This window comes from Onychomys torridus, chromosome X, assembly GCF_903995425.1.
Source record: "Onychomys torridus chromosome X, mOncTor1.1, whole genome shotgun sequence".
In the NCBI taxonomy this organism is placed as follows: domain Eukaryota; kingdom Metazoa; phylum Chordata; class Mammalia; order Rodentia; family Cricetidae; genus Onychomys; species Onychomys torridus.
Window position 1 is genome coordinate 10,321,243 of NC_050466.1, and position 23,975 is coordinate 10,345,217.

The window sequence follows — 23,975 nt, forward strand, 5'->3', positions numbered from 1 at the left end:
TTTATTAACATACAAATAAAATCACATTTCAGCACAATTAAAATATCACCACAAAAGAACTCAGCTACTTCTTCAGTACCATGCCTGTCTGTTTCTTGCCATGATGATAATGGACTAACCCTCTAAAACTATAAACAAGCCACCAATTAAATGTTTTCTTTTATGAGTTGCCTTGGTTGCGGCGTCTCTTCCCAGTATTATAACAGTGTCTAAGACAGTATGTGCATCTTTTCTTTCTTCATTCTCAGTCAGGTTTCCAGGACCAAATCACAGAACACGGCACAGTCTGACTAGGGAAAGTATGCTACTGAGGGAAGGATTTGAAAGTAAACAGCCTTCCTTACACGAGCTCTCAGTTTGCTCTTCCAGAGCCACCATGCTTGTAGCCTGCTGTGGTGGGTCCCCACTGTTAGTCTGACCCGAGAGGTAGGGCAGAGGTTGGGGCTGAGCAGGATGAGTATGGATCGGATCGGCCCTGCCTCCTGTCCACTGGAGAGAAACACACTGGGCAAGGAGTCTTGTCAAAGCAAGAACTCACTTTATTGTATCAGGAGTGAACTTATATAGGTTGGGATGATGGAGGGAATGGGATGAGGACAGTGGGCCAATGACATGATGCCATCTCAGCAGTTACTAGGCGGAGGCCGATTCTAGGTCAAATAGTGCTGAGTCACTCGTATGAGGAAGCCATGTCCCAGGACAGGTTGCCAAACTCGAGCTAGGCTCGGGAAGTTACACTGGACCTCTGGAACTGTAAGCTCCAATAAGATGATCAGGGAGAGAGAAAAAGCAAGGCCAAACAAAAATAAGGCAAGGATGTAGTTAGAACCCCTTTCCTCAAAGTACCCTGCATGAATCTGTCCACTGCATGGAGGGCCACAAATAGTAAACCAGATATATATTACAGAGTCATACAGGAAACATAAAAAAAACAAAAAAGGAAGAATTATTCTTAGTAATGAAACAGGAGAGAAAGTTCCCCCCTAAACAGAGGATGCTGAAATGAAATTAATCTCTTTGATGGCATCTTTATAGAGAAGTCAATAGTTCATGGAGCTCTTCTTTATAATGTTCTGAAGCATAGACCAAACATATAATGATAAAGCACGACCTAATAAAAGCAACTCTACAAAGGGCTAAAATGTCACAGTTTAGGTATAAATCTCACAGGCAGTCTCCCTTAGGGCTAACAAAAAGCTGCAAGGAATGGCCAGATATGATGCCCTTAGGGCAATTTTCCTCCTGGCCTCATTCAAGCTTCTACACTAGCTCATACAGGGTCATCTCTGGGCAGGATGATGTATGTGGCAGACAGTATATGCACTTGTTCTCTATTGCTCAGCTTATCAGGCGATAGAACTAGCAGAAGCTTGTAGAAACTGGGGGATTTAATGGTCACAAAAATGTTTCTCATTTGTAAAATGTTTTCTTGTGTCAAGCATCATTTAAAGAGTTTTAGGAAAGGAATGGCTATTAAATCATTCCGCAATCTCATGGAGAGGTTACTGTAATTAGAGCTCCCATCCTGGATGGGAGAGGAAGTATAGCTCAGTGGTAGAGTGTATACCTAACATGCATAAGGCCCTGGGTTCAGCCTCACCATTCCTGTCCCTCAAAACACCCATTTTACAGATAAGGACATTAAAGAAGATAAGCACTTGCCTAATGGTTCTAGAGCTAATAATGGCATTAGAAGGAAGCAGAATCACATGTGAAAGTTTTATGGGTTATATAACCAGAGAAGAGTCTACGTTACCTGATCCATTTCTTACTCCATATATAAAACCACCTCACATTAAAACAGTAACAATAGCAAAATCATACAAGAGAGACTGAGGCCATATTTGTTGCTCAGTCCTTGATGTTGGATGCCTCAGCAGTCAAAGTAGTCCCACAGTGATGTCACCCATTAGAGAAGCTGAGAACCCAGTAGTTTCTCAGCCCATGAGGCTTGGTGCCTCAGCAATTGAAGTCTGGTAGAGAAAATCTGAAAGGTTCCTGGAGAGCTAATGGTCATCTGTAGAGAGCTGCGCACAGCCACACCCATAAGATGGCGCTGGCTTCCGCCCCCACCTTCCCGATGGTGAGTGCTCTCGGGAGTAAACAACTCCACATTTGGCTTGGTCCTAGGATCTGGCTTGCTTCCGTGAACCTGGACCTATCCGCAGTGCCCACATGGCAGGCTGAGGTTGGCCACCCAGGGGCTATTTATGTCGTGGGCGGGCTTTCCCCAGGGTCAGAAGATTGTTCAAGGTTCCTGAGTAAACTACTGAAAGAAGAGCTCGGTGTTGCGTCTTCCTTGCTGGTCAAGGCAGTCGTGACAGTCATCAATGATGGAAGTACTGGTTCTGGTATTAGTGAAGGAATCATCATCATCATCATCAGCAGCAGCAGCAGCAGGGAAAATCAGCTCAAGGGCAATAGTGAACGAAAGGCAAGATATTCTTCCTTTTGCCATAGCCTTTTCTACCTGGTCTACAGCCAGAAGGTGCTGCTGGCACTTGGGGAAAATCTTCCCAAGCAAAATAAGACAAGCAGGACAGTCCTTTAGTTGAAGCTCTCTACTCAGGTGAGTGATGCTGAGTTAAAGAGAATGGACTAAGTTGTTAAGCAGAGGAAATTTCAAGACAGCACATCATATAGGCTGTGGCATGGCTACTGTTCACTATTCTTTGTAAGATCTAGAGTGAGAAGAAAACCGTGAAGTGGGGTGAGGAAAGAAGTGTAAATTCAAAGTAGCAGACAAGGCCAGTGAGGACAAAGCAACTGTAAGTGTTAAAGATGCTACCTCCATTAAACAAAAACCTGGCACTCCTTTCTAGATGACTCTAGTTTCAACCAGTGGAAACCCAAATTCATTTGAGAAAACCTAAGTTGAGGAGGTGATTGAGTGGGTTCCCTACCTGAAAACAACTGTCCAGCAAAGTAGTTTCTCAGATTCAGTTGCTAAGGTACACAGAGGCCAGTATATCGGTGGTAGAACTAGATTGCATTTTGAGCTGGTAGTAGAACCTAGAAGTGTTTTCTGCATGATGCTGGCTTTGTGTGCATGAAAAAAAAATGTAAGCTATGAAGTCACGGAGGGTTGAAGCAAACTTACAAAAAGCTAGTGAGGCCAGGCCTAAAATGACAGATACATAAATGCAGGGTTCGGTGTTTGTTCTGCTGGATTTGGGTCTTGCTCTGGTCTTGTCTTTCCATTCTCCCATATCCCCCATTTGAAATGGCAATGTTTATTCTGTGACATTGTACATTGGAAGTATGTAACTTAAAAAAACAAAAAACAATGCTCATAGCTAAGAGATTGCCTTGAATAATGAAAGAGAATCTAGATTCTGGGCTTTTGAACAGTCTTTAAACTACTAAGCTGATGGGGACTTTTAAAATAGGCTGAATGCATTTTGGATTCTAAAATAGCTGTAATCTTATGGGACCAAAAGTGGAATATAACAATTTTAAAGTGATGTACTTGGGCTTGACAAGTAGTGGACCTGTGATGGTTAGATTTTAGAACCACTTAACAACACATCTCTAGATGTCTCTATGAGGACATTTCCAGAAAAGTTTAATTAAGGAAATAAGAATGCGGGTAGTACCATTCCATACTCTGGGGTTCCAGAGTGAACAGAAGAGAAGGCACACAATGTGTTCAGCTACCTCTTCCTCCTGCCACCATAGCTCAAATCACTCCCCACTCTCCCCTCCCTGAAATGATGGGCTACACCTTTAAACTGTGAGCCACAATAAACCCTTCATTCCTTCAACTGCTTTTGACAGGTATTTTGATATTGCAGAGAGAAAAGTAACCAATACAGAAGGCTACATTGGCATCAGAAAATATACTGAGCTAAGGCTACCAAAATTGTATACCGCATGTTGTCAGGCACTATTGTAAAGGCTTTACATATGTTCATATTTTGTGTTTACTACTTCTACATGTGGAATTAGCAGCTACTATTCAGCTTTCCCATGAATAAACTGAACAAAGACACACTAAACAATTGATCAAGGTCATACAGTTAATGATAGCCAGTCTGTGTCTAAAGTCCAATATCCAAATGACCTGTTAACCTAGGATTCATTTCAGATGTCAGAGAGGGGGAGCACTCTATGTTTTGAGGTAACTGTGATTTTTAGTCTGGGATGTGGGTGGGTAAAGTATGCCCTGGAAACCTCATGCTAGCTGCCCTTTTGCAGACAAAGTCTGATTAAAGTACAGCCACACTCATTTCTTTAAACATGGTCTATGGGTGCTTTAGTATTAAAACATCAGAAGTGAGTCATGTCACCAAAGACAGCACCGCCCTTAAAACCCAAAATATGCTCTACTTGGCTCTTTGTAGAAAGTTTACCAACTGTGGCACTGGGAATAACAGTCAGCAATGGTATTCTTTCTCGTACTTATATTATTTCTTGAAATTACTTTGACCCCAGGGTTCACATTTTAACCAGCAGTAATAGGTGGCTCTTGGGCCACTCCATGCAGCTCCTTGAAAAAGCTTTCAGTAATGAGAACTGAAGGCACAAATCTCCATTATTGCTTATTAAAGTCAAGCCCGTTTGTGCCCTGAAGCCTAGCAAGTCTGTGCTAGTGTAATCTCCAGACACACCTCACGTTCTTCCCAGGAGACAGAATTGCATGTTTTGTGAGATCAGAGATTTAAAAAAAAAATCAATAAACAAATTGTTCATCATATTTGGATAATCACTATGCCAATTCATGATCAAGACAGCTTGACTAAATTCTTAAACTTCACTGTGAAGGCTATTTTTGGTTGTCAGCTTGACACACCCTGGAAGAAGAAACCTCAGTTGGGAAGTTGCCTCTACCAGATTGGCCTGTGGGCATGTCAGTGGAGCATTTTCTTGATTGCTAATTGAGGGAGGTGCTGTGGATATTGCTCTGTGTAAATAAAGTTCTGATTGGCCAGTGGCCAGGCAGGAAGTATAGGCAGTACAAGAGAGAAGAGAATTCTGGGAAGTAGAAGGCTGGAGGAGACACCGCCAGCCGCCGCCATGAGAAGCAACATGTAAAGACACTGGTAAGCCACACACCATGTGGCAAAGTATAGATTAACAGAAATGGGTTAATTTAAGATAGAAGAAGTAGATAACAAGCACCCTGCCATGGCCATACAGTTTGTAAGCAATGTAAGTCTCTGTGTGCTTTCTTGGTTGGGTCTGAGCGACTGTGGGACTGGCGGGTAAGAGAGATTTGTCCTGACTGGGCCAGGCAGGAAAATTCTAACTACAGGGAGGAGTGCCCCGACCACTGGGAACAGTGCCACCCCTGGGAAAGTGGCTCTGAGGTGTATAAAAAGGCTACTGGCTGAATGTGAACACAACAGCAAGCTAGTAAACAGCTTTCCTCCATGATTCTTTCCTCTGCCCTTTCTTGACTTCCTGCCCTGATTTCCCTCAATACTCAGGTCATATAAGCCAAATAAATCCTGTCCTCCCCAACATGCTTTGGTTATGGTGTTTATTACAGCAACAGGAAGCAGACTAGAATATCTGCTAACCTAATAATATTGAACCAGCAGCAGTAGTAGAATACAGGATGGGTGCCCAAAGAGAGCTGGAACAGAGTAGAGATGTCTAGTAGGAAATGGAGCCAAGAAGTTGCAGCAACTTCAGGAAACTATGCAAAGCATAGAGTCCCCACTGAATCTAGCCAGAAGCCACTAGGCAGAGGAACCTGGGAAATGTAGTTTCCTGAAGTAGTAAGTAGAGCAGACAAAAAATGCAAAGAGCAAATTTGTGAAAAGGCAGGCAAATGGCATACCCAGAGGAAGTGTGATGACCTGGGAGACATCAGCAAGAGTAGAACATTGTAATGTTTATTTTCTTCTACTTTCTGAATCTTGAATCCTGTACATATGCCTATTAAAATGTAATTTAAATAAAAATATGTGAAATAACCAAAGACCTAGTGGAATGTATATTATTTATTCCAAGGTGAGATTTTAAAGAAATATCAAATGAGAGACGATGAAAGGGCCACTGTTGGGGGAATGGCAGGTGCATGAAATCCAGGGATTGGCTACAGGCATAGAGTATCTGACAGACCATTTTCAGAAGCAGGAATTCTGAAAGACCATCTTACCCTGTCTTGGCAAAGTATAGTGGTCGCTTTCCTTGTGTCCCGCTTGTCCAGAAAGGACAGCATTTGTACTGTCAGCAGTTGAGGCAAGGGCAGTTCTTTGCCCAGTAGGCCATTTTGTGCCAAGAAGACAAACTTCCAAATGGAAATGTCTTAGAAGCCCAACATTCTCTCGGGATCAAATTGGTGCTGCTCACATCAACAGAATTCTAAGTTATTTAAATGCCATGTTCTCTAGGTCCATGAAGTGTTTGAAGATTACCTGTCCATCTGACCTATGTATTTATAAATTTGGATAACCTAACTAACATAATTATAGAGATGACAAGCATAGGTGACAATAACTATGTAAGTCTTACCTACCTAAACAACCTAAGGACTAAGCTTCCTATAAATAAGGCAAACAGTCTGTAAGCAAATGCACAGTAAAAGGACAGTGACTTTAAATTGTGACAATACAAAAAATATCTTTAACAGGGGTAGGAATGTATAGTGCAATAAGCAATATGATAATAATCCTAAAATCCAAAAGAGTATGGCTTTTCTACCTACTGAGGGACATGTAAGAAAGTGTTATCAGCTGGACGGTGGTGGTGTACACCTTTAATGCCAGCACTTGGGAGGCAGAGGCAGGTGAATTTCTGTGAGTTCAAGGCCAGCCTGGTCTACAAAGCAAGTTCCAGGAAAGGCTCAATGTTGGTCCATGTACATGACTTACCATTCAACAATTGCAATCAAGACTTTTTCCTTTCCTTCTTTTAAAATAATTTAATTATGATAAAATGCATAAAACACACAACTTAGCCTCTTTACTATTCCTAAGTACATAATTCAGTCAAAAGAACTACATTGACACTATAGCATAACTGATCTTTAGAACTCTTCATAAATTAAAACTCTGTACCTATTAAACAGCTCCATGTCTCTTGCTCCCCTCAGCCTTGAGCACAAGGTACTCTACTTTGCCTTTATGAATTTTGATGCTCTAAGTACCTCGGACAAGTGCAATCACACAATATCTGTCTTTTGAGGATTGATTTACTTCATTTAGCATAATTCATGTGGCAGCATATGCCAAATTTTCATTCTTTTTAAAGGCTGAAAAATATTTTATTCATAATGAAACACTATATAGCATATTATCTGCATTATATATTATATACTAAATAAAAGTCACACTGAATCTTATTATGCAACACTCAAAGTTAATGGAAGTGTGAGAATAAGATAGATGCATGTATGTATGTTTATATGTATGTATATACATATGTATACACATGTATGAGACAGCCTCATGTTCTAATGTAGCCCAGGCTGGTTTCAAACTCACTTCGTAGGCAGGATGACCTTAAACATCTGATACTTTGGCTTCTACCTCCAGGTACCAGGACTGTAGACATGTGCCACCACACCTGGTTTTTAAACAGTGTTGATTTAAACAGGATTAAAACTAGGGTTTTGTTTGTGCTTGGTAAGCACTCTACTGTTTGAATCATATCTGTAGCCCCAAGATTGTCTATTAATCACATTTTTGGTTCATTTTTCTGTATATGGAGGCTTGTATTGCAAAAAATAAAAGAACTCGAGATCTTTATTAAAAAGAAACATAGGCTTAGATTAATCATTCCTTACAGTAGGTATATACCCAGAGAAAAATGTATTTTTTCCAGAGCATGGGCTGACCCAAGTGGCTTCCCTAGAAGAGACAGCTACAGCAGCTGCCACCCCCACACAACCTCAGGCCCACAGATACTAGCCCTCAAATCTTTCCCAGACACAGCTTTAGTCAGGCTATTAGATGGAAAGAACTCATCAATAAATGGTGTTTGAGGGTTAGTAAGTGAAAGTCACACTGAATCTAAAAAATGGTAAGAAGTGTGAAAATAAAGCAAATTAAGACATTGAAACAGTAATGTCAGAATTCTAGTCCTGACAGGGGATAAAACTGAACTATTTTAGTAAAAACATAGTTTTGATTTTTTATTTTCCTTACATGGGTGAGCACTTACCAACTTGTTTATTCTCTTAACCCTTCACCTTCTGTAGGTGGACATTTCTTTCCTTTTGCATGAGTGAAAAGTTGAGAATAAATTACATTACAGTTTGAGCCAAAGTTTTAAAGATTTTCAAAATTCCAAAATAGCCATGAAATGAAATAAAGGATTTTCTATGTGTAATTCTAAGTATTTTTAAAAGATAGGTGATACAATGGTGTGTACATCATGATTCCAATTTAGGGAGAATTTGGGGACAGCACACAAATGCATGCACATAAGCAAATACTTCTAGGTCAGAAATGGAAACCCCCACATGGATAGAAAAAGTGGGTTGTATAAACAGAAGCAATCCATATCTTGGATTAGAATCTAATTTTAACTGGAACATAAGAAAAAGAGACCAGAGAAAATGAAGCCAATAGGATTCTCAATATCACTGAGAAGCCACTAGTTTAATTGACCCAAAATACCCATTTTTGGAGTTCTTGTAAATGTGAAAATAAAATTACCTGGATAATTTAAGTCAGTTTTGTGTTTTCTTGCCAAGTTCTAATCTTACTTGACAGAATCTTCTCCGTTGGGTGTGCTATTTTCTAGCATCCTATTTTTTTTTTTTTGTTTTGATTCCACCTTAATCGTCATGAAAACAGGTAGCAAATTCTTGTCTTCCTTGGTCACGTGCTTCTTCCTTCTGGATTCTTCTTTCTCTGCATAAACACCTCTTTTCCTGTGAAAATCCTCCACATTTTTTTCTAAGCAAGGTTTGCTGGTGGTACGCTGGTGTAAGCCTTTGTCTGTACATGTTCTTTTGTATCACTTTTCAATGTGGATTGTTTAGCTGAACACTGGATTCCTTTGATTTACATAAAGCAAAGAATTAGAATTGTCAAATTGCAAATAAAACCAAGGCCTTTGAGAACCATCTCACCAGCTGGCACAAGCTAACAATGAAGAATGTCTTCCTTCCTGCTTCCTTCCTCCCTTCCTTCCTTCTTTCCTTCCTTCCTTCCTTCCTCCCTCCCTCCCTCCCTCCCTCCCTCCCTCCCTCCCTCCTTCCCTCTCTCTTTCTCTCTCTTCCTTCCTTCCTTCCTTCCTTCCTTCCTTCCTTCCTTCCTTCCTACCTCTCTCCCTCCCCTCCCTCCTCCCTTCCTCCTTTCCTTTCCTTCCTTCCTTTTTTTCCTTTCCTTCCTTCCTTCTTTCCTTTCCTTCTTACTACCTTTGCCTGGCCCCTAGGCCGGAAAAAAAAAAAGAAAAAGAGTATGCTCCTTGGAAAAACATGTAATCATGTACTAAGCCACACCATCTGCCCAGGCCAGGAATACTTAAAATTTTTTAAAACATTAACATAAAAGTTTTGTCCAGATTCTGGTGGCCATCAGAAACAAGAGTAAAAATGCTTTGAAGGAGCACAGTCATAGTCTGAGATGCACAAGGCTGCACAGGAAAGGCTCCAAGTCACAAAACCTAAGAGAAGCTTCCACTATGTATCAGAGTGGGTCATGAATCTACAGTCTCTAAACTCTACTCATGATAGGAAATCCTAGGGAAAAGGAATAAAATAAGTAAGCTTAGAATTAGGAAAGACACAAAGGGAGCATTTTCATCCACAAGAACGTGTCACTATTTAAAAAATTAACAAGCAAATTTTGAACCCAGCTGATCTCTTGGAAATTAAATGTATAAATATTGAAATCTAAAACTCAGTGGACTTTTAAATCACATTTAACACCACAGAAGAGAATTACTGAACTGGAGAATATATTTGATGAATGTACTTAAAATGCAGCACAGCAAGATAAAAAAAAATGGGATCTATGAATTATGGAGCATATGAAAAGGAGCTGGTGAGATATCAGGGCTAGAATGAGATAGTCGCATATCTCTGTGGCAAGAACTCCCTAGGGAGACACTAGAAAGATTACAGGGATGGTAGCATGACAGAAAATCGATATTTTCCAACATAATGGCTGACATTTCTTCTGTATTGATTAAAGCCATAAATTCCAGTTTTAAGAAACATATCCATGCCAAGAAGGAAAAATAAAAAGAAATCCTAACCTAAATATTGCAAAAAAAAAAAAATCAAAATACCAAAGTTAAATAGCAGACCTTAAAATCCATTAGGGAGAAATGGCAGAGTACCGTAAAAAGCAGCAACCAATAAATCGAAAGGAGATACTACAACAGCAACATTAAAGGGCAAAAATAAAAGGAAATGATATTTTCAGAGGTCTGAGAAACAATAAGTATTAGCTTGGATTTAATGTCCAACAGCTATGGTCTGACCATGTCCCTAAGTGCATTTGCTACAAAGGTTATCCCTGATGAGTGAGTGTTGGGAGGTGAGGCCCGCTGGGAGATGTTCAGGTCAGGAGGGTGCCACTCATGTGAATGGATTAATGCTGGTTACAGGGAGCTTGAGGCTGTGAAGTCTGACGTCATCTTTTTCACCCTGTCTTTGCCCTTCTACCATGTGATACCTCTGCTTTGTTTCAATGCAGCAAGAAAGCCTTCATCAAAGGCTGCCATTTTTTATTTTACACTCCCCAGCCTCCTGGATTTCTTTTCTTTATTACCTAATCTCTGGCATTCAGTTATAGCAGCACAAATGGGATTATTACACCAGCTAACCATCAGTTTCTGAAAAATCAAATGATGACATTTGCTGAAGGCAGAGAGAGTTTACTGCAAACGGAATCCTGCTGACTACAAAGCAACTGGAAATGCTATTTCAGATGAAGAGGGACATTATATAGGCAAAGGAGATAACTCAAGAAAAGAATTTCCAAATACACATGCAACAACTAGTAGTTTCAAAATATATGAAGTAAAACGGGAACTTGAAGCAGAAATAGGCATACCTACAGTTATTAAAGATTTCAAAGAATTAGGAAAAATGATCTCAGTATTCTTCCACCAATAATTAGCAGAATAAGTAGACAGAAAGTCAGCACTGCTATAGAAAACTCAAATACCACCAACCAACTTGACATAATTGAAATTTATAGAAACTTCAACCTAACAGCAGAGTATACATTTTGAAAAGCAGTACATGGGGGCCAGCAAGATGATTTCACATGTAATAGTGCTTGCCAACAAACTTGACAACCTGAATTTTGCAATAGCATCATGGACCTAAAAATGATTAAACTGAGAGCTGGTAAGATCGTTCAGGGATTAAGGGTACTTGCTACCAAGGCTCATGACCTGGGTTCTAACCCACATGGTAGAAGAGGAGACTCAACTCCCAAAATGGTCCTCAGACCTCCACACACTTGCCATGTTCTCTCTCTCTCTCTCTCTCTCTCTCTCTCTCTCTCTCTCTCTCTCCTCTCCCCCTTTCTCTCTCACACACACCCCAAATAAATAAATAAATAAATGTAAAAAATAAAATAAAAATTACTGAATGCATGAAATAACCAGACACAAAACAATATATTCTATATGGTTTCACTTATATAAAATTCAGAACAGTCAAATCTAATATATACTGTCAGAAAACGGAGCAATGCTTATCTGAATTGGAGAATGCAAAATTGTTAAAAGTCATCAAATTGTATACTTAAAATAGATGCATTTCATTGCAAATTATACCCTAATAAATTGAATACAAAAACAATGTAAGTCAAAAACAGCATGTACAATGGGTTTGCTACTTGTCTAGTTGCCTGAGCTGTATGTATCTCCCAGTATTGCTGTCCTTCAGACTCCATGGGTGGTTCCAGGTGCCTTCCTTCACTTATACTGATGATGCTGAAGTACCTTATTGAAATGGCATGTTATTTGCATCTAGTTAATCCCTTGGGGAAGTTCACATTCAAATGCATTTGAACATGTGGTCCTCAGCTGGTGGTGCTCTTTGGAAAGACTATGGAGTCTAGGTGGTGGAGCTTTGCTGGAGGAAGTCACTGCGAGCAGGCTGTGAAATCTGACAACCTGGGCTCTCTAGAAGAACCGTGATCAGCCAGCTTCTTGCTCCTGAAATCATGCCTCCTGCCTGTTGCCATGTCTCCTTCACATGTCCACAATGGAATCTATCCTTCTGTAACTGTAGGTCAGAATAAAGTCTCTCTTTCTCTCTCTCTCTCTCTCTTTCTCTCTCTCTCTCTCTCTCTCTCTCTCTCTCTCTCTCTCTCTCTCTCTGTTTTTTTTGAGACAGGGTTTCTCTGTGTAGCTTTGCACCTTTCCTGGATCTTGCTTGGTAGCCCAGGCTGGCCTCGAACTTACAGAGCTCCTCCTGGCTCTGCCTTCCGAGTGCTGGGATTAAAGGCGTGCGCCACCAGTCTTTCTCTTCCCAGTTGCTGTTGTCAGTGTGTTTTATCACAGCAACAGAAGAGGTTAGACCAATACTTAACACAATGTAAATGCTACACAATCAGTTGTTAAACTGTATTGTTTATGAAATAATGACAAACAAAGCTTCATACATGTTCAGTACAGGTACAAGTGTAAGGATTCTGTCCTTAATTACGTCATCAGCCTGGTATGTGGCCCAGCCTAAAAAGGCGGCGGGCCCTCTGTGTGTCTCCCTTTTCTCTTTCCCCTCTCTTCCCTCCATGTGGTCTCTCTGGTCCTCTCTTTCCCTCTCTCCCTTTCTCCCTCTCTCTCCTTCTCTCCCTGTCTCTCCCAATAAAGCTCTAAAAGGTAACTATGTTGCCTAGCAAGCACAAGGCCCTGAGTTCGATCCTCAGCTCAAAAAAAAAAAAAAAGAAAGAAAGAAAGAAAGAAAAGAAAAGAAAAGGTAACTATGGCTCTCGTGACTTTCCTCCAGCACTCTCTTCCGTCGGCATGGCCACAGGCAGGGCCAATTTAACCAACAACAAGTATTGCCAACTTAACTATATCTCGATCTGTGATTAGTTGAATTGGCAGTTGCAGTGCCTGGATGGGGAACCCATAGATTTTGAGAGCTGCCTAGCTTTCCATTTAGGGTGTGCCATAAAAAGGATTCTTCTGTGAGATTTCAAAGGTGACAGGGAAATACGAGCTGTTTTGTAATTCAGATATGTTGTTCCTTCTAGTTCAACTGATTGGTTTGGTTCAGTTGTTATGCCAGCTCCAATGAGGTTAAAGGCAACAAGGACTAATATGCACGGCAGTCCATCCTCACAGACTCTAGTTGACTCTTGCAGTCTCCAACTTGTCCGTGTTCTCTCCTACTTCCATCTTTCTTTACCAATTGCTTGCCCCATTGGATTTGAATCTCTAGCCTCAGATGTGAAGACAACCACATCACCGAGACTCCTTTACTGGCTCTTACAATTGCCTAAAGGTAAAACCTTCTAGCAAACTGAAATATGGTCATGTACTCATTCCTGGTGGTTCTGCTTCTTCAGTTGAACCCTGACTGATAAAGCCCCTTTAGGAGGATGCTATTATGTATAAGATGCTACAAAGGAGTCAAATACATAGTATCATTATATATTTACATTCAACAAAATGGAAAATAGATGAAACATCCTAAAGTTGGTCACCTTGAACTCTTCTCACCAATATATAAGGATTGGTTAACAACAATGGGGGAGACTGTAGAGCAAGAAAAGGGGAGAGTATGACACCAGTAGTGAAGATCATCATTATAGGGATCTGAGTTACCTTGTGCCTAAGACTCAAGGGAAAAGAAAACTAGCCTATATGGCTAGCATATATAAGCTTATTCACATTAACATGCGGAAGAAACCATTGCAACTATGACCTTGGCCACATGGTCATAGTTGGTATTTATAACTACAATCTTTCACTACCCACTTGACATTCTCTTAACCCAGAGCAAGCACCTCAGCTGGTCAGGGATCTTTACCTCCTCGGTGTTTCTGACACTTGTATAAAGGTGTGTGTATTGAGATCTTGGCCATAAAGAACATAAGTAACAGTACCGACAGAAAATTTCAGTCTGTCTTCGTAATCTCTGACTTGGGCTTGTGAGTTCCATTTGGTTTTGACAGTCCTCTCCTTTCCTTCACATTATCTGTCCTGTGGATGTTAATCTCCAGCATGAACCCAAACAGGAGCTTACCCAGTTCCCACAAGTATATAAAGTTCAATCCCTATAACAAATATCTCTGTCCTAGTGGACTTGCTTCTCTCCTTGAAACATAACTGTTACAAAAAACAAACAAACAAACAAAAAAGTTACAGATACTGCAGAACAAGAAAAGATTCCCATGGACACTATTTTAATTTCTCACTGGCCCTTGCCAGTGAATTAAGAAAAAAAGATAACTAAACTAGACCTGTCTGTTTTATCATTCGAAAATGATGTGATTATCTTTATGTAATTGGCAAACTACTAGAAGCAAAGAGATTTTTCAAATTGTTGGATGTAAAAGTCAAACAGAAAACCAATTGTCTTTTTCTATAACAGCAATGAAAAATCACAAAATTCAACTTTAAAAAATGACAACATTTAAAATAACAATAGACACTGAGGTTCATTGTAATAAATCTAATAAAAATGTATAGGACATTCATAAAGAAAATTATACAATTTGATTAAAAGATATAAAAATGACAAGTAAGTGGGAATATATGCCATATTTGTAGGTAGGAATTCTCAACATCATAAAGCTATAAAGTCTCCTGAAATTGACCTATAAATTCAATGTAATTTCACCAGAACCTTTTAGGGAACTTGACACTGTCATATTTAAATTCACAAGGAAGGTAGAGGACCAAGAACAGCCAAAACATTCTGAAAGAAGACAATGTCTTTCTGATATTAAAGGCTGTAATATAGCTATAGTAATTAAAAATATTGTTTTTTTTTTTAACTAAAAAGCCAGAGAGATGGCTCAGAAGTTAAAAAGTACTTTCTGATCTTCCAGAGGACCTGAGTTCATTTTCCAGCACCCACATGGGGCTGCCCACAACTGATTATAACTCCAGCCCCAATGGGTCTGATGCCCTCTTCTAGCCTCTGCACATACATGGCATACACTCTATTCTCACAGATGTAAACACACACACACACACACACACACACATTTTATTATTTAATATATATAAATCTATATTCATAGACTATAGTAATAAAATAGGTAACTTGAAAACAGGCTCACATTATTAAATTTTTGGATTTTTACCAAAGTGACATTATAGCTAAGTGTCGTGGCACATGCTTTTAATCCCAGCACATAGGAGGCAGAGGCTTGCAGATCTTTATGAGTACAAGACCACCCTGGTCTATATAGTGAATTACAGGAGAGGCAGGCATACATAGTGAGACCCTGTCCCTGCAAAACAAAACAAAAACAAAAAACAAAAATGGCATTAAAAATAGATGCAGAAAAAGAAAAACTATTTAATAAATGATGCTAGAATGATTTACTAGACATAGAAAAATTTTAAACATTACAATTAAATATCAGTCTATATAAAAATTAATTTTAGCTTATTAAAGACCTAATATGAAAATTAAACTTTGACATTTTTTGGTATGCTCCATATAAAAAAATTTTAGACTTCTGTATGAAAATGATATAAAAGTGTCTAATCAAACATTATAGTATTTTAAAAGGTTTTAATTTTTAAATATGCATATTGAAATACTTGTGAGAGAAATGGCATGATATATGGATTTTACTTCAAAATACTTCAAGAATCAAGAAGAGAAGTCAGTAAGAGGAAGGCTGAGGAATAGGTTGAGTAAAAATCAGCCAAGATTTATCATGATAATTCTTAAAGTTAGGTGATGGTACACAGGGGCCCTGTCATGCAGCCCCCCCCCATTTTGATATACATTTGAAATCCTTAATTAAACAAAGCCTTAAACCCTGTCAATAGTACACTTGTAATCCCAGGGCTAGGGCGGCAGAGACAGGAGCATCCCTGGAATTTGCCAGCCAACCAGTCTCGCCTAATTGGTGAGCTCTGAGCCAATGAGAGACCCTGTCTCAAAGGAAGTAGACAGTATTTTGGAGCTGATAGACAAGGTTGTTCTCTATCTTCCACACATATATGCATACACACACACACACACACACACACACACAAACACACACACACACGTGTGTGTGTGCTTTAAAAATGCTTTAACAGAAAGATAGGAAAAACAGAGATGATGAGGCCTGAAAAGATAGCTTAGATGTTATTGTAGTTTGAGTGAGAATGGTTCCCATAAGCTCAAATGTTTGAACACTTTGTCTGCATTTGGTAAAACTGGGAATGATTAGGAGGTGTGGCCTTAATGGAGGATGTGTATAACTGAGAGTAGGCTTTGATTGTTTCAAAAGACTCACACTATTTCCAGTATGCTCTCTGTCTCCTGCTTGTAGCTCAAGATGTGAGCTCTCAGCTATTCTTGCTACCATGCCTTTGCTTTGCCATCATGGACTCTAACCCTTTGAAACCATAAGCTGAAGTAAATGCTTTCTTTTATAGGTTGCCTCAGTCACAGTATCTCTTCATAGCAATAGAAAGTAACAAATACATATAGTAAAGGTAGTCACTGTTCAATCCCCAGACCCCAGGTGAAAGGGGAGAACTTATTCTCTCAAAATTATCCTCTGATTTCTATAATTTGTTATGGCACACAAATCCCCATATTTACACATACCATAAATGCATACACACCCCTGCCTGCCCCCACAATAATAATAAATAAACATTTTAAATAAGAAATAATGCTTAAGAATAAGATCAAGAGATGGGTTGGGAAAGTATTTTTATAGCATGTATAACTGAAAAAGCATTAGTATCTCAACATACTATTAATGTATCAATTAGAAAATGATAAAAAACCAAGTAAATCAATTGTTAAAAGGTTTGATGAGGCAATCCACAGAGGAAAATATCCAAATGGGCAGTATACAAAATGAGCTCTAAGCTGAACTTCTCTTGTAATCAGAAAAGTATAATTCAAATATTCACATCATTTTGCCATAAAATATTCTGCACACAGAAAATATAATTATAGGGAGAAATTGAATATATAAATGGCTGATAACATTAAGTGGTGGTAAATTTGGAGCCAGAGTGAGCTTTAGGTGGGTAACTTGGGAGGCAGGTTAACCATACATACAAAGTTAATTATGTGTCCATCCAACAGTCCAAATTCCTTAAGTCCAAATTCACCTATGTGTGCCTAGGTAAATATATATGCATGCTTATTGCAACACTAATTGTGGAAAAGGTGGAAATATATTTTTACTTTTGAGAAGAGAAGAGCCCAATAGTAGATTTTCAGCAACGTTCAATACATATGTGAAACATGCCCACTGACTTTAACATGTTGCTTTTCTTTGGAAATGAAAGGAACTAAAGCTTTAGCCAAAGTAGGAAGTCATATTATATTTTGAGAGAACAGAGCTACCAAATCCAATTTTAGTGACTATTGTTTTGTGATAAAGGATATGTGTTGACCAGTCTATTTTTATATGCTTTTAATGTGCTTTGATAAAATATTTTTTTAATTTATTTATTATGTATACAGTGCACACATATCCCTGTAGTCCAGAAGAGGGCATCAGATCTCATTACAGATGGTTGTGAGCCACCATGTGGTTGCTGGGAACTGAACTCAGGACCTTTGGAAGAGCAACCAGTGCTCTTAACCTCTGAGCCATCTCTCCAGCCCGATAAAATATTTAAAACCAAAAAAATTCATATTCTTTTTTCTTTAAATCATGCCAAGTGATAGTTAGGACTTTTCTATCACTCTCTATTAAAATAATTATTTTGGCATAAGATGTAGTTCATCCCCCTTCTTGGCAGGAAATACATTACAAGACCCATGTGGATACCTGAAACTCTGGGTGGTGCTAAACCCTATCATTTAACATCTTTTCCATCTTAACTAAGCATTTCTATGTATTGTGGCTATAATGTTAGCAGACTGAGGTGTGGCTAAAATTGGCACAGATTTCTCTTTGTCTCCTTTACAATTTCAAGGATAGAAGATCAATTCTTCACTTTGCAATCTCAGCATCAGATTTTACTTTTCCTTAGTGAGTCAAGAACTCTTTCCTTTCAATAAAAAGAAGTGCTTTTCAGTTTCTATTTGGTACATCTGAATTGCCAGCATCACTAAGGAGCTGTTATTAAGTTAAAAAAAAAGAGTTTATGAGAACCCAAGCACTACAATACCACAACTGATCGAATAATCAATATGGCTACTAAGCCATTGATGGCGGATAGTACATACAGCATAGCTACACAGAACAGAGGCAAGACCCATGAATCAAATGAGGAGGATGGTGTAATATTTCACTACACTCCTTCAGAATGGCATACAAATTAAAACATATAAGTCTTTATTTTTGGAATTCTCCACTTTCCATGTTTGAATGCTGTTAACTGAACCCATGAAAATCAAACTTAGGCAATAATTTCACTTTATTTTCATCACAGTGGACTGAGTATTTGTGTCCCTTCAAAATTGTTAAAATCTTAACCCCCCATGTGATGGTAGTAGGAAGTGGGCTTTAAGGAGGTGATGAAATCCTGAAGGTAGAGGTTTCATAAGTGGCTGTAATACACTCATAAAAGAAAGTCCAAAGGGGTCTCTTGACCTCTTTTATGCTGTGTGAAGATAAAATGAGAAAGCAGCAGTTTGTCAGCTGAAGACAGCCTTCTCCAGAACCCAGCTGTACTGACATCCTCATCAGGTATCTTCCCTGGGAGAAATAAATTTCCATTATTTAAGCCAACCAGCCTAAGGTGCTTTCACAAAGAAGGCACCTAAGATATCCATCTTAACATTTTCCTTGGCATTTCTAAGAACCTAGAGGTTCATGAATGTACTGATAAAACAACTTCAGAGTTCAAGCTTAGACTTATTATCTAGTCCAGCATCAGAACAGGTCAGAAGGGTTCTCAACAAACAAACTCAACCACACTGGAGAGTGACTCACTGCTGAACACTTCTACTTTCTTAGGAAAATCCCATCTATTCTTGGTGTTGCAGTCAGTTATAAACATAATATTTTAATATAGAGTTTGGGGATTGTCCTGCTTCTATGCTAATTTAAGAAAATAGAATTTGTTAGGCCTACTTGAAGGAGACACCAGGGGAGATAACTGGGCCCTCAATCCCAGTACTGAACTTAGGTCACTGAGAAGTTGGGCTTGTATGCAGTCACTCTACATGAATTGGCAGGCAAAAGACAGTCCCCCATCTCCAAGAGGCATAAGCATATGACTTAAGCAAGTGTCAGTTCTGCAAAATCAGGTTCTAAAAGCAAATGGTGAGGCTGTAAAATCAGTAAACAGGCCTTGAAATCCTCCTCTGTTTGCATCTGCATAGCTTTCCGGCCAGTGCTCAAACCCCAGGAAGACTTAGTGAGGCTTCTGGAAAGTGGGAAGCACACAGAAGCCTGGTAAGGTAAGAAGTGCATCAAGGGTCTTTCTCTTTCTCCATAATTAAAGCTCTGGGTTAGACACAGGGAATAGGAATCAACCCAACTCTGAATTATTCTTTTTTATTTACACTTTGAATCTCCTGGAGCTTGAAACTAACATGAAGCTGAATAATTTCATATATGTCAAAAAATGAAAATTGTATATGTTTGGGACTGTTGTATAAAATTGGGTGGTTTTCATTGCTTTTAACTCTTGTCTGGTAGACTATCATGTTAATTTAATAAAAAATTTTATGAAGGTAAATGAGTAATGCTTGTAGGTTCCTTTAAGCTCCTTTCATGAAAGGTGCTATATAAATCCAAAGCATACTGCGTTGCATTAGTATTTTATTTCATAAGCTCTGCAGTACAGAAACCTGCAAATAAAATCTCTCCATGGATTTGAGAGGAGATCATTATCATCTTAGTCCTGGGAATGGAGTTTTAGGCATTTGGGAAAGCAGCAAATCCCGTTGTTTGTTGCTGGTCAAATTTTATATGCTCACAGGCAAATATTGACAGAAAAATCTTGAAAGAGTTGCATGGACAGTGTCTGTGTGTGTATATGTGTGCATGCAAACAACATGTACATACACGTCTGTACAATCAATTGTGAAATAAATACACAGGCTTTTGATTTTATGCCAATATTTATGTCTGACTGACAATGTTTATTATATCTCTAAAATTGCTCTATTATTTAATAAGGAATTTTGAGGTGTTTTTTTTTTTCAGGAACCAGAGATAGAAAACAAAACTCTGTGTCATATCATCTTATGACATGACTAAAATTTATATATCCAGCTTTGAGTTTGATCCTCAGGACCCACACGGTAGAAGGGAAGAACTGACTCTTACAAGTTGTCCTCTGACCTCCACATCTGGGCCATGGTACATAAAGAAATCCTCACATCATAAGCCTTAGCTGTAATGGTGAATTAGGATGTCGAATACAGGTTTAATATGCTGATAGCATTCAGACTGTAATCATGAGATGCAAAACAGATGTGCAGCAGACGTTAAATAACCACAACAGGCAGCAGTCTGTATCACAGGGTGCCAAGTGAGCAGAAGTCAAAGAATCACAGTTATCAGAGGAGCTGGCTGAAATGGAGCCTTCAGGGAGGGCATGGGGGATGGAAGAATTTTAGCTGGGCAACACACCAAACTGAAATGATATCATAAACAGTTCTCCATTTTCTCCCACAGATGTAATTATTCATCACTATTTATTTTATCCTTAAGTCAAGTCTCTAGATATGGATATGCATACTCTTCAGGATGATGATAGAGTTGGCTTTGATTCTCCAAAGCACTTAAAAGAACAGGTGGTGATTAATTCTTGGTTGACAATGTTCATAGCACTGAAAATACTTTATTTTGCACTGAATGTTTTTACTGGCACCTCTTCATTCAATAGGTTCATACCACTGTCTGCAGCAGCCCTGAAGCACTTGATGTATTTGCTATATCTGCTTCTAATATTTTCAATCTTAATAGTCTGGGTCTTCTGTCAGCAGTCCTGAATGTCTGATTTCAAACAAATTTAAACAGAGTGGGAGAAATTAGAACGTTCAGACATTGCTGGAAATAAAATGGCACAATTGAAAACATGTCCCAGCATAAAAATTATCTGCACATCAATAATTATAGCAATGGCTACAGAGATGGTTCAACGGTTAAGAGCACTTATTGCTCTTTCAGAGCACCTGACTTCAATTCCTAGCACCCAAGTTGGGTGGCTCACAACCACTTGTAACTCCAGCTCCAGGAGAATACAAAAGCTTTGACCTCCTCAGGACCTGCACTTGCATGCACCAAATCACATACAGAAGCATATGCATAATTAAAAATAAAAAATTAAAAATAATTAAAATAATAATAGCCATTATTCACAGCCACCATAGCAAAAAGGCAGAAACAATCCAAATGTCAATCACCTAAAAAATAAAGAAGACATGATTGTAGTTTTTTTTTATACTTTGGGGGCCCACCACCCACTTCCCAAATAAATATGTGGAGACTTATTCTTTCTTATGAATGCTCAGCCATAGCTTGGCTTGTTTCTGGCCAGCTTTTCTAACTTAAATTAACCCATTTCTCATCTTCTATATTTTGCCTCTGGGCTTTTTACCATTCTTTACTCTACATGTCTTTCTTCCCTTCTTACTCTGTGACTGGTTGTATGGCTGGGTGGCATTATTCTCTCCTTCTCCTTTTTTTTTTGTTCCACCTTCTTCTCTTTCCTCTCAAGCCTAGATTTCTCCTCTTATTTATTTTCTCTGCCTGCCAGCCCCACCTATCCTTTCTCCTGCCTAGCTATTGGCCATTCAGCTCTTTATTAGACCCATTAGGTATTTTAGACAGGCAAAGTAACACAGCTTCACAGAGTTAAACAAATGCAACATAAAGGAATGCAACACATTTTTGCATCATTAAACAAACATTCCACAGCATAAATGAATGTAACACACCTTAAAATAATATTCTACAACACATGGTTTATTTATGCAGTGGAATATTACTTAGCTCTAAGAAGAAAGAAATACCGATGCTCACTAGAACATGGATAAACTTTGAAACCATTTTAAGAGAAAAAAGCCAGTTACAAAAGATCACAAAGAGTATGTATGATTCTAATTACATGACATGATCAGAATAGGAAAATTGAATGAGACACAAAATAGATCTATCGGGCCCTGCCAGGTAGGGGAAGTTGAGTTGAATAGGGTGTGACTGTTGAAAGGCTTCTTTTGGAGTCAAGGAAAATATTACACAGTGACCATGGTTGCTTACTGAATTTACTAAAAGCCATTGATTTATATACTTGAAATAGGAGAACTGTTGCACAAGGTATATTTTAATCAAGTTTTTTTTAATGTAACAAATAATGACAAGGAGAAAAGGTATACACTACAGCATGATGAACAAAGGGACAGCTTGTGGCATGGCAAAGTCAGGTTTTCTTTCCTTTGTATTGACTAAAGCAGCTGCAGGCACAGCAGCCAGCTGTTGGCAGGAACAGCAAACTTACGCACTTTAAACTGTTGCACTTCACAAACAGATAAGTGACCTGAGACTGCATGCAGAAAAGCCATGGTAGTTATCCCATGGTTGCAGCATTCATAGGATGACTAGGATATGAAGAAGGCTCAAATCTTAGCACAATTTTTGGTTGCCCTTTATATTACAATTAAAAATGATTTATTTATGTGGTGCTGGGGTAGTAGAATCCAGGACTTAGGCATACTATAAATGTCCTACCGTTCAGCTAGCTATATCCTAGCCCTACTCATAATTTAATTCCCTCATTGTCATCACAGATGTAAATCCTAAGTTTTGGTATGATCTGGGGTCTAAAATTATATATCACTCTCTCTGTTGCTTCATTCTGCGACTATGTTGTACAAGTTTCTCCTTTGATTGACAGGCAAATCTTATGAGAAAGAGAAGAAGCTTGGGATTCATGCCAATGATACTGACACTGGATCTGAATTAGATGGCACCAAAACACATAGCTCCTTACTGTCTCCAGGCAGTGTGGGGTCAGCTTCACATCTTTTATCCAGTGGGAAAATGGATGGCACATCTGAGCCTATGCAGAAAAAACACACACCATAAGGTCTAGCCAACCTAGAATCAGTCTGAAAATTGATCCATCAACTGGATTCTGAAGAATGAGAGCCACGGCTGAAATCTCACAGGGCAATGATTTATACCTTAAGAATTAGAAAGAGACATGTTTGCTATCTGGTGGAATGCCACTTTGAATAATGGACAGTTTTCCATTTTCACCACTGAAGCATCAGTGAAAAAAAATCAAAGTAAAACAACTGGAAAGCAAAAGGTTACCCCATATGAGGAAGCTCACCAGGAGTTGGCTCAGAACTCCAAAGCATACATCTGCCACAAAACATCAAAGAAGCCTCCCAAGAACATGAATGGTGTCATAATGCTGGCACAGAATACTTTAAAGAAAGCAGTCACAAGCCTGTAATCCCAGGACTCCGGAGGTAGAGGTAGGAAGGTCGTGGTTTTGAGGCCAGCCTGAGCTACACAGGGAGACTGACTAGCAAAGGGAAAAAAAAAAAAAGAGGGAAGGAAATCATTGCATTCAGCTGCTTCTCCAAAACAGTGCCCAGGCAGAGGCCTCATCTCTCTTTGTTCCTTGAAAGAAGTGAAGTTGTGTAATCATAAAAGCACATCTCAAAAGAACAGCTTGTAGGCTGATGCTATACTGGCTCTTCCTTCACTAGCTTTGCCTAGGAAGAAAAGGCCCACCTTGGATTTCAAAAACAAGTGCATCTTCACAAACCTTTGAGAAAGGGCACTTGAAGTCAAGTTTATCCAGGACAACAGTCACCTTTGGGCTTTAGCATGGCTACCAGAACAGCAGAGTTGAGAGGAGGTCCCAGAAGCTCCATGGCCAGCCCCTCCAGGTGCTGATAGACAGTTTGTAATCTGTTATGCAGAGAATATGGGCAGAGAGGAAGGACATGTCATCTCCCTGATGACTTAGGTCCAGGATTGCATGTCAAC